We start from the raw sequence: 16397 nt of genomic DNA on the forward strand, positions 1-16397 counted from the left end.
TCTGGCTACGATGATGATGATGATGAGGTGTGTCATTTCAGGGTACACACTAAATTATGTTCTAATTTTTGGAATTATATCACTAAATTATTGGTCAAAGTCGAATTGAAAAAGAAAGCCAAATTATACATCAACGAGGTGCAAAACTTGGAATCCGTCAAGGGTTGCATCAGTAAAGGTCGCCTGATATTGCCTTAGGAATTCGCTTGCACAGGAGACGATAAAAATTGGAAGACAACCTTGCAGGCGGCGTTAAGCAATGTAATTACTTGGTAGTTGAAACTTATCCTAATTTTAAAATAAATGGCAAGTCACCGCTTTAAGCCACAAAGGTACAACTCCTAATGCTATGACTCAAAATCCCCATAAATATTTATTCGACCTTCAGAGTGGCATCATTATCTTTCTCTGATGATGGATTCTCTAATATTGGTGTCAGTCTAGTTGTACGGAATGTACCGGAATCGTCACGCTATAATTCCACTCACGTACCACAACGCATGTGACATCCGCGCCAGCACATTAAAATCGCCTGTTCGTGATAACAACTGACGCCGCTTCATTATGGAATGAAGGAAGAAGGCAGGAACCTTCCAGCTAGGCCATTGGCACACATTTGGTCACACGTCGTTAACCTACACCACAGTCCACTACAGTCAGTCGTGTAAACCTGGCACCAAGCGTAGTACGCTTTTCAAATTCAAGTTCATCTTACGCTCGTAAATAGCGCAGGAATTTACCGGCAGTAAAATGTTTTTATATCTTCCAAGATGTTGACCTACATTCTTGCTTATTATAATTCGCACTATGAAATGGGATGAACTAGAAAAAAATGTTACCATATTGTAATTTAGCTAATTACATACCCTACTGGAAAAATATCTTCGAAGATTATCTGTGATTGAACGATAAAACAGACGGTCTACGTACGATCAACTAATTTGTCGCTCATCGGATTCCGCTTCCGGGCATTTTGAACCATCCCTTGCACCATAGTTTCCGAGATTATCTCCGGACCGCCTACTCCCATTAACCGTGTCGAAGCACACCTCTCGACTCGAAGGCAGAGGTATGACAACGAGGCTTTTCAACGGGCGACCGGCACGATATAATTAAGTCACCAGTCAATTGGTCTGACCCGCGTGTAAGCGGCCTTACATTCCCTTGCTCTAGTCTAGCTGATACCGAAACGGAAAACAATAACAATAAACTCTCGGACTCGCGCGCACAATCCCAGAAGCGAGAAACAATTAGCCGATTCTCTTCCGAAGAGGAAACCACATTTCATCAAGATCAAGGAAATGGAGGGAGCTCGTAGGCGTTTGATTTGAAGAGTGCCCTCTAAAATGTTAAGCATATTCACGGTTCTGTGGACCCCGAGGAAAAACAATTATACCTTCTGCGCAAAGCGAGATCATCTGTGGGAAGACATCGTCAGTGTTACGCAATAACTAATACAAATCAAAATTTATGAATCTTTAGAATACACCTTTCAACATTTGAATTGAATAATTTGGGAGGATATCATCGGTAGAGTTTGATTTCTTAGGCTTTCCATCTAAAATTAAGGTGCCAGTAGAGGAAACCGGGACTACTTGGCGGTAGGGGTAACTTGGAATTCTTTTTTCTCCGTTTGTATTAAACATGTGGCTATGTCTCTCAATCTGTGTTTCAAGTGATGCAAATGAAATTTATCTTCAATGTACCTACCTAAAAAAAAATGAAAATTTTGAGTACCCCCATAACTATTTCTGTAATTTTTGAGTATATCGATTCATCGGTGGCTTTTTAGCAAAGATTAACTGTGCCGAAATTATATCCACAACCAAACAGATTATCCAATTTGGTACTTGAAAATTAAACTACAGATTATTCACACAAGATCGTGGGTTGGGTCTCCACTTCGCCCGAACTATTCGTACAGATCTTGATGATGAAGTAGAACAACCAATTTGCAATATTATTGTAATTGGAGTAGTAAAGCACGCTATTACTGATAAGTAGAGCCAATGAGGGAGCCGCTTCAAGCTAAAATCACAAATGAATTGAATCCATTTTTTGCGCAAATCTGAAATTGAAAGTTCTTTGTGTTCTCTGGTAGCTACTTACCTTAGATTGGAGCCTTGTATCAACTGCGACAATGCACCTTTGAGCTGCAGTCAGTTATTCTTTTAACTACCAGTTCTTATTCTCTGAATGCGGTTTTAAAGAGCATTAGCTCGGTGTCTTTTATTACTTGTACACGCCAATTAGGATTTCCAGTGCAATCACGGAGGTTACATGAATTTGCTAAAATTATTACTATGGAATGGAAGATAAGGTGCATGCTGCTGCACTGATGAATGCTGAGTACGAAGCAAGGCTGATTGGATAACCTTTGAAATATTCTTGTCTAATTTTCAGCCAATTAATTCAGTCAACGAGCATAATAAAAGGTTTTTCACAAATTATAGAAAATGTATGTTTTGCCTTTCTCAATAGAAAGGTATTGCAATTGCTCTGAAAACCGACTTTTTAACGGAGGCCCGGAGGGCCGAGTGACATATACCATTTGATTCAGTTCGTCGAGTTCGGCAAATGTCTGTGTGTGTGTATGTATGTGTGTATGTATGTATGTGTGTGTGTGTATGTGTGTGTGTATGTGACCAAAAATGTCACTCATTTTTCTCAGAGATGGCTGAACCGATTTTGACAAACTTAGTCTCAAATGAAAGGTGCAATGTTCCCATAGGCTGCTATTGAATTTCTAATGGATCCGACTTCCGGTTCCGGAATTACAGGGTGATAAGTACGAACACGCAGAAAATGTCGATTTTAATAAATTCTGCAATGAATGTATAAAGGTGAAAATTTTTCCAAAATATGACCACAACTGCTTCGATTTGTAGTATTAGGTCACTAGCATCCATTCAAAGTCTATTTGGCCACATTGGCCACCATCCTCGGTTCCGGAAGCCCCGGCGGAAGTATCTAAATTCAGAATAACAGTCACATCGGTTTCTCGGAGAGGGCTAGACCGATTCGACTAAACTTGGCCTCAAATGAAAGGTATTGCGTCCCCGTAAATGGCTATTTAATATCATCCCGATACGACTTCCGGTTCCGGAGTTACAGGTTGTGGCGTGCGATCACATAGCAAATTGTGATTCAAACCGATACTCCGATGAAAGCAAAACAGGTAAAAATTTCGCTAAAATGTCTCTCAAACAAGTTAAATTTGCTGTTCTAGGTCACCGACGGCCAACCAAACTTTCGTTGACTACATTAACCACCATAAACGGTTCCGGAAGTGCCCGGGAAAAGCGGCCATCTTTCAAAATTTACGAACTCACATCAGTTTCCCGGAAATGGTTGGGCCAATTTTCACAAACTTAGTCCCAAATGATAGCTATAATATCCCCATAGATGTCTATAAAATTTCGTACGGATCGCTTATATGGTTCCGGAAATATAGACTAAACCGTCCGGTCACATATGAAATTCCCATATAAGCCGGAACTCAAATTTTTTTTTCAAAGGGGGGACCTCATGAAATTTCAGAAATCGAATTCGTATTTTTGATGCCAAACATCTTTAAAATGCATGAAACGTCGAGATTTTATGTTACCTCGAAAAATTTTTTTTTATAAAAATCGACTTTTTGGGACTTTGCCGATTTTGCACCTTTTTACATTTCTTACAAAAGAAATGTATAGGATTCGCTCAAACTTTGAAAACTTTTTCCGAGGCCCGGAGGGCCGAGTCTCATATACCAATCGACTCAGCTCGACAAATTGAGACAATGTCTGTATGTGTGTGTGTGTGTATGTGTGTATGTATGTATGTACAAAATGTCATGTAATTATCTCAGCAATGGCTGAACCGATCTTAATGAAATTAGTTTCAAATGAAAGGCCTAACGTTGCCATTTGACACTATTATTTTTGATTTTCGATACGTTGTTTACTTTCTGAGATATGGGCGATTTTGTCAAAACACGGCAGGTTTTTTGCAAATAACTTTCGAACAATACAATATTGTCCCACAAACTGCACATAAATAGAATGCTTGTAAAAATACCTTTCTAACAAGCTATAGATTGTCTAAATCCGTGCACGAGTGGCGGAGATATTAGACATTTTGTATTTTTAGTCCTCGCTTACCAATTTTCACTAATTAAAAATGAGATTGTTTCATACAGAGTATTGCTTTACTGGTGTTTTAGGGGCAAAACAAAACCGATTTTGAATATCGGGGTATGGAAACACATCTACGTGATTCAATTCGATGATGAGAACATTTTGTGAATTACCTTTATAATAAATGAACTATTTCTCAAAAATCAATGTATTAGTTCACTTCAAAGACAAAATAATGTGTTGATAAAGAAACAGTGAGTTCTAGTATTTATTCCTTGGATTGGGCATTGCGTTCAATCATGAGGTAAATGTTGGATGGTATATCAATACACAGATCAACAAGTAATTCACCTAGTAGTGAGATAAAAGATTTCTAATATAATTATACTTGTGGCGTCACCGAAAGTAACTGAATGTTTGAAGCCCAAAAATCTAGCGAAAATTTAGCTATTTTGAAAGATTTAGGTTATACTGGTTATGGCGCAAAAATTACTACTTACATTATTTATGATAAGAATGTAAGAATCAATATATCATAATAATATACCTATAAAAATAATGTCACTGCATTAACCATCATTTGTCATTCCTCACACGCCCCCCTCCCATCTCTCTCTATCTCTCTCTATCTCTTTCTCTCTCTGTCTCTCTTCTATCGCATATATCTAGCTATTTATGTATCCATTTCTAAGTTGTGTGATAAGATCTTCTGCCAATCTGAAATATTTATTAATTGTAACTGCGAAGGTTTGAGAAAACAAAACTATTTTTTGTCTGCTGCTACATCAATTCAACTTTAATTCAATTCTATTCAAAGCCTGTATCGACACTATAATTAAGGGAATTCATGGCTATATCAGAAAAATATTTGGCTTAACTGGGTAATATGAAAGTTTGACGATGAAAATTTTCAAAAGAGACATTCCACGTGCGATATTTAAACTATTCGTATCTCTATTGAATTTTCAATGAAACATATGCTCAAAGACTGAAAGCTGAAGCCAGGATTTCGAAGACAAAATTCCATGAGAGGAAGAGGTTCTAGAGACGACAATGTGAACCTCCCACCCGAGTTCGGATTGACGGTGACGAAATCGAGATGGTCGACGAATTCATGTATTTGGGCTCACTGGTAACCGACGACAATGATAACAGCAGAGAAATTCAGAGACGGATGATAGCGGGAAATCGTGCCTACTTTGGACTCCAGAGGACGCTCCGGTCGAACAAAATTCGCCGCCGCACGAAGTTGATTATCTTTAAGACGCTGATTAGATCGGTGGTCCTCTACGGCCACGAGACTTGGACTATGCTCGTGGAGGACCAACGCGCCCTTGGAGTTTTCGAACGACAAGTGTTGCGTACCATCTATGGTGGCGTGCAGATGGAAGACGGAACGTTGCGCAGACGAATGAACCATGAGTTGTATCAGCTGCACATTCGTTGTATTGGTACGAACTTTCATGAAAAATAACGGATCAAAGACCAAAAATATCCACAAATTAGATCCAGGAAAAGAAGTCCCCAAAGTATCCACTCTCGATGGGGGATGCAACTACAATGTGTCTTCTAACTTATCGTCGTCCATATTTGGATATACTGAGTAGTTTGAACCATTTCTTTTTCACAATATTGGTCTGTATAGGACTTATTTATCCATATTTCCTGCACGAGAATTCCGAACGAAACAATACAAACACGGCTTTTATGCAATCGACATAGCCTAGACATTTCACACTATTTACTTCAATGCAAATAAAAACTTTGAAATATCTACCTGTCTCATTCACGAATCGCATTCTTCCTGTCGTTCTCTGTTCAAGGGGCTTGAAAGCTCATGTGACCTTGTCTCACTTTACTATATTCAATTGCGCGTTAAAATACTGGACCAGTAAATTCTGTTCTGCACATAAATCTTTTTTCGGGAATATGTGACCAAAAAGTAAACTTTGAATTCGTCAAGTAATGAAGCATGAAAATAAAAAGAATAAAACCAAAAAAAGATGGAAGCCGTAGAAAGTCCATTGCATATTTATTAGCCTTTTCTCAGAAGATGGGATTTTCAAAAACATTTCAAAACTTTCTGATGCAATGGTTTTCAAATTCGTACAATCCGGTTTATTCATTTTCTTTATTCAAAAATGTGTTTGGCTTCAAATATATGACCATTTCATTTTAATTAATTATTTCATTCCGCATCTTTTTATTCGTTTTTTTCATCTGCGTTCATTTTACTTATTTTATTCGTTTCATTCTTTGGATTCACTCTGATCAGTTTATTCTTTTTGTGCATTTTACTCATATCGTTCATTGTTTTCATCGTATTATTTATTATTTTTTTCCAGTTTATTCATTTTGTTCAGTTTCTTCATTTTAATAATCTGACTACTTTTTCAGTTTTAATCATTTCATCCAAATAATTTATTTGTTTCAATTTATTTCTTTATATTAATATATAACCTTTTACTGTTGTTCAATTTTTCATTTTAATCAATGCATTTAATTCTGCTCATTTTCTTCTTTTTATTCATTTTATCACTTCAGCTCATTTTGTGTATTTGATTCGTTTGTTTTATTTATGCATTTCATTTATTTTTACTTTATTCATTTTGTTCATCCATTCTTTTTATTCATTTGATCCATTTCATTAATTTGATTCATTGTATTCACTGGATGAATTAAATCAATTTGATTCATTTAATTCATTTGATTCATTTGATTCATTTGATTCATTTGATTCATTTGGTTCATTTGATTTATCTGATTCATTTTATTCATATCTTTAATTTTATGCATTTCATGTTCAGTCATTCGTTTTATTTCATTCAATTTGTTAGTATGAGTCAATTTATTCTATTAATCTTATAACTATTTCTAAATATAATCTTAATTTTTATGTAATAACCTAATCTAATTTGATTCGTGTATTTGGATCAAAATTATAATGATTTCCATTAATTTTTCTACTCATTTTATGAATTTAAAAACCTATTGTTTAATTTTTTGCTTTACTTTTTTATTTCGGTCGTTTTGTTGATTTCTATAATTTATTTAGTTTATTCGAGATTTTATTCGTGCAAGAATAGAAACTGTTTTCATCCCACCTCTAATTAGGTGCCTACTTCTCGTGAGTTCTGCAAACTAATCCAATAGTGAAATGTGTAAGAAATGTCTCATCTCACTGCTAGGTGGATTAAATCGGTTTTTTAGTTCAATATTACCGTGGCTGTTTTTTCTTTTTCAAAATTTTAGAACTCGAATAATGATTTATTTTCCTGTATATAGTTGTCATGTGATGTATAATAATAAAATGTAATATATGCATTTAAAAGCTTTTAATGAATATAAACAACGCACACATTCTCGTGATTCATGATTGAGAAAGGCACAATTGCACCGCTAGGTGGATTAAAATAGGTTTTTTGTAGGATGCTGATGGTGCACGAGTGCATTACTGTCGCTAATACGATTGAATTCCGTTATTTTTTTGGAAAGGCAAAGTGCTCTATAGACTTAGGCCTACTCTAAGCTACGGTCGAGTCTTTTATAACTCGTACTTGATAGAGTTGCGATTTTGTAGGGTCGGAAATTTAATTGGGCTCTTACAATACAATTTATAAAAAATTATGAAAAATAACACCGTTCTAGTAGTTATCATCGAAGCCTAAAAACTCATAAATTCCCCTGAACCCAGAATGTTGAGGTTGAGTTTGAGTCTGGTTGCCACTCCTTTATTGATCTGCACTATCTGTAATTGCACAGAGAGTTAATAAATGATAATGCCTGGGTGTACCGTAGCATCCCTCACTGTGCAACTACCGCCAATCCCAAGTTATTTAATGATCAATATTGGAGCCGGCAATACCTGAATGTAGATCGCAGCAGGAGGGGGAAGGGTATTAGTCCGACAGTTTTTATTGCTTGAGGTTTTATATAGTACTATGCACTCGATAAATGAAATATACTTAATTTAGAAATAAATTTTACAAAAAACAAACTATCAAAAAAAAGAAATACTAATTAATCAAGAAAAAATATTTAAATCTAGTAAACAACCACTGCTTGCTTCTCAGTTATTTATCCTTCTATTAATCATGAGGCAGTGGTCAACTATTTTCGTCCGTGTCCCTTATCACATTATTATAAAGTGATCCATCAGCAGTGCTGAACCACCTCGGTTATGCAGCTATTTAAAACACAACATGTTTTAGGCAAATAATTTTCGAACAAATCAATCACGTCGCGCAAATTCCGTATAAATAGAAATATTAACCGTAGAACGTTGCACTGGGGTACAAATGTACCCCACGCCTTCTTTGGAGCCGTGTAACGGCGAGAATTCGGCATTTACAGACCAGGGGCCTCAACCATAATTAAATTTAGAGTCCCTAGTAAGAGTAGGAAATGGTTGTATAGTCAGTTTGCTTATAGCCTTCGTGGAAGCAGGTGTCAAATTTTGCTTGGGGTACATTTGTACCACAGTGTACGGTTGCCTTTAGTGTTTCGGCAGGTTTCGTGCTGTCAGTGGAAATGTCACTCGTGGCAATACTAGTTTAAATACTGGTTGTTTTACTACGTAAGTAACAATTAGTATTATATAATCGTTTTTAATCATTAATTCAATTCATTTAATTTGATTTTAAGATAGAAAAAAAATTTTGCTCATTTTTGCTGATTTTTATTGTTTTATTGTTTATTTTTTATAGTTTTTCAAAACAATGGCTCGCAAGTATAATTTGCGCACAGTAACTGCTGTAACAGTAACGTTGCGTGTTAATAATGTATTACTGGTCAGAAATATTTTTTTTCATTTTAATTTACATCCCATTTCGTGGCATTTTACAAAACCCGATTTTTAAATTTTCATTCTATTAAATAATTGCACTTTTTAGAAACTATCGAAATTCCATTTTACACGTTTTCCAGACTATTCTTTCAACTTTTATAATCTTTTGATTTTTTTCAAATCGGTTGAAAATTTGCAAAGTTGTAGTAAAGGGCGAACACGAAATTATTGCGACACCGAAAATGTCATGCCAATTTTCTTATAATGTTACCCCAAAATTTTAGGGTAGTTTTATACATATATTTACTTCAAATATCACAAGAAAAGTTAATCGATGGAGCCTTGAGTGTAAAATTGAACGCATTTTTGCTTGATGCCCTCTATCAAAGTATTCACAGTGTCATTCGGTACCAGTTTCTCAGTTTTTTTTTTTCCATTTTCTTAAGATGTCCTTCTCGTCTTTGACTGTCTTGTTGCTCTTCCGAAGTTCCCGCTTCATCATTGCCCAGTATTGCTTCACCGGGCGCAGCTCCGGACAGTTTGGCGGATTCATGTCCTTTGGAACAAAATGGACAGAATTGGTCTCATACCACTCCAGGACACTTTTAGAATAGTGGCATGATGCCAAATCTGGCCAAAATAGCGGAGCTTCGTCGTGCTGCTGCAAGAACGGCAAAAGGCGCTGCTCTAGGCACTCAGATTTGTAGATCTCGCCATTTACTGTGCCCTTTGTCACGAAAGGCTTACTCCTCAGTCCGCAAGAGCAGATGACCTGCCAAATAAGATATTTGGAAGCAAACTTCGACATTTTCTTCTTCTTAAATTTGTCATCCACATAGAACTTGCTCTTGCCGGTGAAAAACTCCAACCCCGGAATTTGCTTAAAATCGGCTTTTATATACGTTTCGTCGTCCATCACACAGCAGCCATATTTTGTCAGCATCTTCTCGTAGAGCTTCCGTGCCCGAGTTTTAGCCGTCGATTGTTGCCGCTCATCGTGATTTGGGAAGTTCTGTACCTTGTATGTATGTAGTCCAGCTCTCTTCTTTGCATTCTGGACGTAGCTTTGCGACATGTCGATCTTTTTAGCCAAATCACGGCTTGAGACGTTGAGATTTGCTTTAATCATCCGCTTCACCTTTCCCTCCGTCTTTTTGTTCTCCGGTCCCGGTTTTCTTCCAGTTCCTTTGTCGTGGTCCAACGTCAACCGCTCCTGGAACCGCTTCAACACTCTGGAGACGGTTGAATAATGAAGTGGAGGTGTTTGGAAAGAATTTGTTCTCTCGACTCGCGTTGGTTCACCTCCATTTTCGTTGAATCGAAAAACACGACTTCGAGTTTGACAGCATGTAAACAATACACATCAATGAGAAAGTGTGCAAAATTTGGATGATTTTTACCCAATGGTAAAAAAGTTATGCCCTGTTGAATGTGTCGCAATAATTTCGTGCTCGCCCTTTAATAAACCACGATTTTTTCACTTTTTTTGTTCAAAGCAGGTTATGTATCATTGTTTCAATAAATTCCGCAGTTTCACTTACACAGCTGTTTTCGCAATTAAAATACGTAGAAAATAATGTATTATGCATTTGTTTTGTTTGCATTTTAGCCTGACAAAATTGCGATCAAACGCGTGGGGTACATTTGTACTCCAGTGCAATGATCTTGGGTGGAAAACGCAAGTGAAACGTTCTAGGGTTAAGGTTCACCAATAAAGCAGAAATACCAGATAATCAAGAAAAAAAGAAACGAAAACGAATAGATGAAAACAAAAAAGAATGGAAGCCCTAGAAATTTCATTGTTAATTGATATATATTTTTCAGATAATGAGATTTTCAAAAACAATTGATAACATTCTGACACAATGGTTCTCAAATTCGAACAATCCGGTTTATTCATTTATTTTATTCAAAAACTGTTTTTAATTTCATTCTAAATACTCAATTTTTTGAGTTTCGTCATTTAGTGGATTTCATTTGTCTTGTTTATTTTACTAATTTTGAATATTTAACAAATTTTAAGTATATGACCGGGGGTGGGCGTAGCGTAGTTGGTAAATCGATTGCCTTGTACGCAGCGCACCTGGGTTCGAGTCCCGGCCCCGCACATAGGGTTAGAAATTTTTCAAAAAAGATTTTTCTAACTCGAAGAGGCGAATGATCTTATGGTTAAAATATTTATAATCGAAATTAAAAAAAGAGTATATGGCCATTGCATTTGAATTAATTATTTCATTCAGCATTCTTTATATTCATTTTTTTTATTTCAATTCATTTTATCTATTTTATTCGCTTCATTCTTTGGATTCACTCTGATCATTTTATTTTTTCGCGCATTTTATAATATCATTCATATAATTTATTTTACTCACTGCTTTCATTCTACGCATTCTATTTGTTTTTTTCAGTTTATTCATTTTATTCAATTTCATTATTTTAAAAATCTGACCATTTCTTCAGTTTTATATCTTTTTATCTAAATTATTTATTTGACACATTTTTTTTCTTCTTTTTGCTCATTTCATCAATTATTTTCGCTTTGTTTATTTGATTCATTTGTTTTATTCATTTTATTCAATTGATTTAGTTTTTATTTCATTAATTTTATTCATTTTTTTATTTTACTTATTTTAATCATTTTATGAAATTTGATTCATTTGATTCATTTGATTCATTTGATTCATTTGATTCATTTGATTCATTTGATTCATTTGATTCATTTGATTCATTTGATTCATTTGATTCATTTGATTTATTTGATTCATTTGATTCATTTAATTCATTTGATTCATTTCATTCAATTTATTCATTTGATTCATTTTGTTAATTTTTTTTTAATTTTATTGATTTCATGATCAGTCATTCCACTTATTAATTTGACTCAATTTGTTGGTTTGGGGCAATTTAATTTATTCTATTAATTTTATACCCATTTTTAAATATTGCCTAATTTTTCGTTTAATGAGCTAATCTATTTTGATTTATGAATTTTATTAATTTGATTTATATTAATCATTCTAGTCATTTAATGAATTTAAAAACCTTTTTTCATTATTCTTATTATTTTGTTATTTTGTTCGTTTTATTGTTTTCTTACAATTTTTTCAGTTGATTCGAGGTTATATTCGTGCAGGGCTAGAAACTGTTGTGTGCCACTTCATATGAGTTCTGCCAACTAATAAATGATCCGACAGTGATATGTGTAATAAATGTCTCACCTCACTGCTAGGTGGATCAAGTTGTTTTTTAGAAATCTGTGACAAATCTTTGAATTCGAAAACAAATTTCAAATTTCCAAATAACTAATTAAGGTCCATAAACAAAATATAAATACCAGATAATCTTGAATAATATCATCAAGATCAGAAGAAAAGATTAACACAGAAAAGAATGAAAACAGAAAAGAATGGCAGCGGTAGAAAATGCATAGTATAATTATTATCCATTCTTTTAATAGTGGGATTTAACCAAATATTTCAGAACTTTCTGAAGAAAAAATCTTATTTTCGCAATTTGTTTTATTCATTACACTCTTTTTCATTCATTACACTCTTTTTTTTAAATTTCTTTCTGTATACTCGTGTTTTCAGTTTATTCATTTAATGGATTTTTTGCGTTTTGTTTAATGAATTCATTTTGAATATATGACTAATTCTTGATATACAATCATTTCATTTCAATCATTTAATTTATTCAGCATTTTTTTATGCATTTTGTTCACTTTATTTCAGTTTATCTGTTTAATTTGTTTCGTTCTTAGGATTTATTTTGATTAGTTTAATTGTTTCGTGCATTTTATTCAAATGATTCATTGACCTTATTTTATTTACTATTCTCATTTTATGTATTATATTATATTTCTCCAGTTTATTCAGTGTATTATTTTTTCCATTTTAATAACCTGACTAATTTTTCTCAGTTATTCATTTTGTTTAATATTCAAGTACAAATTTTCTTTTAATTTTATAACTGTTTACATATCACTAGAAATGAAGATTTTATTCATTGCATTCTTTTTATTTTGGTTATATTTTCTGTTTTTCTTTATTTTTCCAATTCTACTTCTTTACTATATTATATTCATTTGATTGATTAGTTAATTTTATCCATATTATTTACTTTAGGTTGCATTGAATTCTTTTATTTTATTGGTTTCATTTATTTTATTCATTTCACTTATCTCTTCATTTTATTCAGTTTTTTCAACCTATTCATTTAATTGATGAAATAATCTTACTCATTTCATGCATTTCAATAATTTGATTGATTTTATTGAGTTTGATAATTTTATTTATTTTGTCTGTTTTATTTATTTCATTTATTTAATTTATTTCATGTATTTTATTTATTTCATTTATTTTATTTATTTTGTTTATTTTATTCATTTTTTTACACTATTAATTTGTTTATTGTATTCATTTTATTATTTTTATTCATCATATTCATTTAATTTATTATATTTATTCTATTAATTTTATTAATTCCAATATTTTCCTTTTTTATTATCTTTCCAGTTCGTGCATTTTATTCAGTTTCCTCGTTTGATTAATTTTATTGATTCTGTTAAATCATTTTTTTAATTTATTCCATTCAATTTGTTAGTTTGAATCAATTTAATTTATTCAGTTCATTTTTGAACTTTTTTATGTTGTCTAATTTTCTACATAATGAGCTGGGCTAAGTTGATTTATTTTTTCTATGAATGCAATTCATTTGTTTAATTGATTTTCTTTAATTTAGCCAGTTCGTGCAGAACTCGAAAGTGTGTTCATCCTACTTTTAGAGGGGTACCCACTTTGCATGAGTTCTGCAAATTAGTGAATGATCCAACAGTGATATGTGTAAGAAATGTCTTATCTCACTGCTATGTGTATTAAGTTGGATTTCAATTTAATATTATCATGACTTTTTCGAAAAAAATCATGAACAGGCGTTTAGATTATTTTGGCATTAAGTATCCATCCTACACGTTGTGCGAACAGTACCCTTCTTCTTCCACCAGGTCAAACTAGTCTGAAATCGCCGAATACTGGTTCTGATGGCTCGAGCTTTCGATTTTGCCTTTCTTCTGTCACAAAATTGTAGAACTCGAATTTAGATTTATATTTTTGTTAATAGTTGTATCATAAAAATGTAATATAAACATTTGAAAATTGATTGAGAAAGGCACAATTGCACCACTAAGTGGATTCACTCAGACCCGCAATGAGCTGTGTCAAAAAACAAATTTAAAAAAAATATAGTAGCAATTCAAACAAATATTTTAGCAACATGTCTAACAAATAAATGTACAATAATGTCTCAATCATGGCAATTTGATTATTTCACAAATTTGATTCATTAAGGTTTAAGGTGACTTATTGACTGTTAGTATGTTTGTACACCAAATTTAGTATGTATGTTAGTATGTTTGTATACGAAATTTATTTATAAATAATAAACTTATTGATCTGAAAATGCTTTGCCAGCAAAACAACAATATTTTTATAATTTCAATAAAAAATATTTTTAATTTCTATAATTATGTTTTACTGTCAATAAAATAATTATTAGAAAAGATTGAGATAAATTAGTTATGGAATTTGTGCTTCCGATTTTTGTTTTGATTTTTCAAAAAAAAATTTGCTAAATACCAGTATGTCTACCAGCGAGCTCATATGAAGATAATAAGGCCAGTTTAGTTTGCAATCAGCACTTGATTATTTTATTATTTCAAAGGTTAACCATGATGTAAATTATTTTCACTCTCAAACAATGTATTTGGAGACAGAATTGCATTTAGGTTTTAGTAAGATAACATTTTTCAAACTATAAACACGTATTTATGCTAAAATTCAAGACAATCATATTAAGACACTACTTAGTACCCGCGTGAGCATGCGATTAGGAGTCCTTTGTGGATCGCAACACGGCTGATTGCATTGAAAATTTTCATTGGCATTTGTTTTGTTTACTACTCAACAACATATTTAGTAATGTCCGAAAGAACTGGCACTTACTTTTAGCTGACAGATACACCTTAACATTAGACACTTTGTAAATCAACTTTTCGTTATGCAGACACAACTAGACACTTCTCACCGCTTCCTGAAAAGATACCACGTAAATTATGACGAAAATAAAAATCACGATAAAACACTCCGATCAAAACCACCACTCGATCGTATATAAATTTCCCCATAGGTCTCGGGTTGCGCCAAGCACTTTTCCCGCCCGATAAGCGCAATAGATATTAAGCCGGTTAAGGCTCACCGAAGCGCGTCGATTGATTCGCTCAGTTTCGTGCTAATTCCATAAATCGATTACAAATCGCGGACAACCGGCGTTGGCACATGTGCAATCATCAGTAGGTGCGAAAATTGTTCAAAAATTCAAAACAAAACAAACGACACGATGAAAGGTTCGCGCGAGCATCGATCGCGAGGGCGAACGTCGTTAGATTTGTTGCAAGCAAACCACAACCACAACCACTGCACTGCTGGCAAGGCGCGCGCTATTCGGTTCGGTCGAGGCGGCGCGCGATGCTTATTCATGCTGTCACTAACTGCTACTGGTCGCGTTGCGGCATACCGAACAATGAAAGCGCCCTGCTGCCACACAAAAAGCATAAGTAACGAATGAAAGAAAAAAAGTATCTGGTGTAGTGGTTCAAGTGGACTGCAATTGAAGACACAATGTTGGCGAAGTGCGCATCATAAAATACCTCCTACCCAACTACAACAGACCGAAAAGAGTGACCACGAATCGGATCACCGAACGCGCCTCGCGTCTACTAACCGAAGCAGCTGAGCAGGCGACGACGTCGACGGGCAAGAGTGGAAGTGACCGCCAAAGTCCACGAAACCGGGGATGGCAAAACGATACCTGCATCGATCATGCCGCCGCAGCCGACATGGCCGTTTGGGGTGGTTTATTGCTTTTCGAAAAATTGCATGTAAATCATACCGGAGACATACAGAACAAGTCAAAGTTGATACCGCGCTGGATGAATGAGAATGTGTGGGAAGGAAGGAAGGTGTAAATTAATTCGCGTCATATCTGTTGGTTAAGAGTGACAGATTCTTGTGATGAATGCCTAATTGAGTGTCGCAGAGTAGAAAAAAAAAGTGTTATGATGTGCAAACAAGCTGCGTACGATGACATCAGGAAATTCGGTCATATGAACAGTGCAGTTTGAAGTAGGAATAACTGGTGGTAGAACAGTTAAATCTGGTGCTAATGAAAATAGGTAAACTGATACCAGGAATAATCATTGCACTTTCAAATAGATATACTATTAAAGAGAACAATTTTTTTCAAATAATCTTCCCAGTTTATTTTAATCGATCATATTTCTGGTGGACTAACTTACTTAGTTCACCCGGCGATAGATTGAATCTTCAGCCAATTTGTACGATATCTGATTGCTTCGACCCAAATTACAGTATCCGTAGACGTTAAATTCAATTTAACAAGCCAATTTCAAGCACCTTCTCATCGATCCGAACCGGATA

At 34.2% G+C, this 16397-nt stretch overlaps 1 protein-coding gene across 1 annotated transcript in view; it reads right to left on the reverse strand.

Annotated features, from left to right (window-relative positions):
• LOC131688718 (uncharacterized) overlaps positions 1-2212 on the reverse strand; it is a 215915-nt gene extending 213703 nt beyond the window's left edge. Inside the window, exon 1 of the mRNA XM_058973185.1 lies at positions 2110-2212. The gene's annotated coding sequence lies outside the window, so the exon portion shown is untranslated. The remainder of the gene's footprint in view (positions 1-2109) is intronic.
• Positions 2213-16397: the final 14185 nt, after the last annotated feature.

The sequence above is a fragment of the Topomyia yanbarensis genome, chromosome 3 (assembly GCF_030247195.1).
Source record: "Topomyia yanbarensis strain Yona2022 chromosome 3, ASM3024719v1, whole genome shotgun sequence".
NCBI lineage: Eukaryota > Metazoa > Arthropoda > Insecta > Diptera > Culicidae > Topomyia > Topomyia yanbarensis.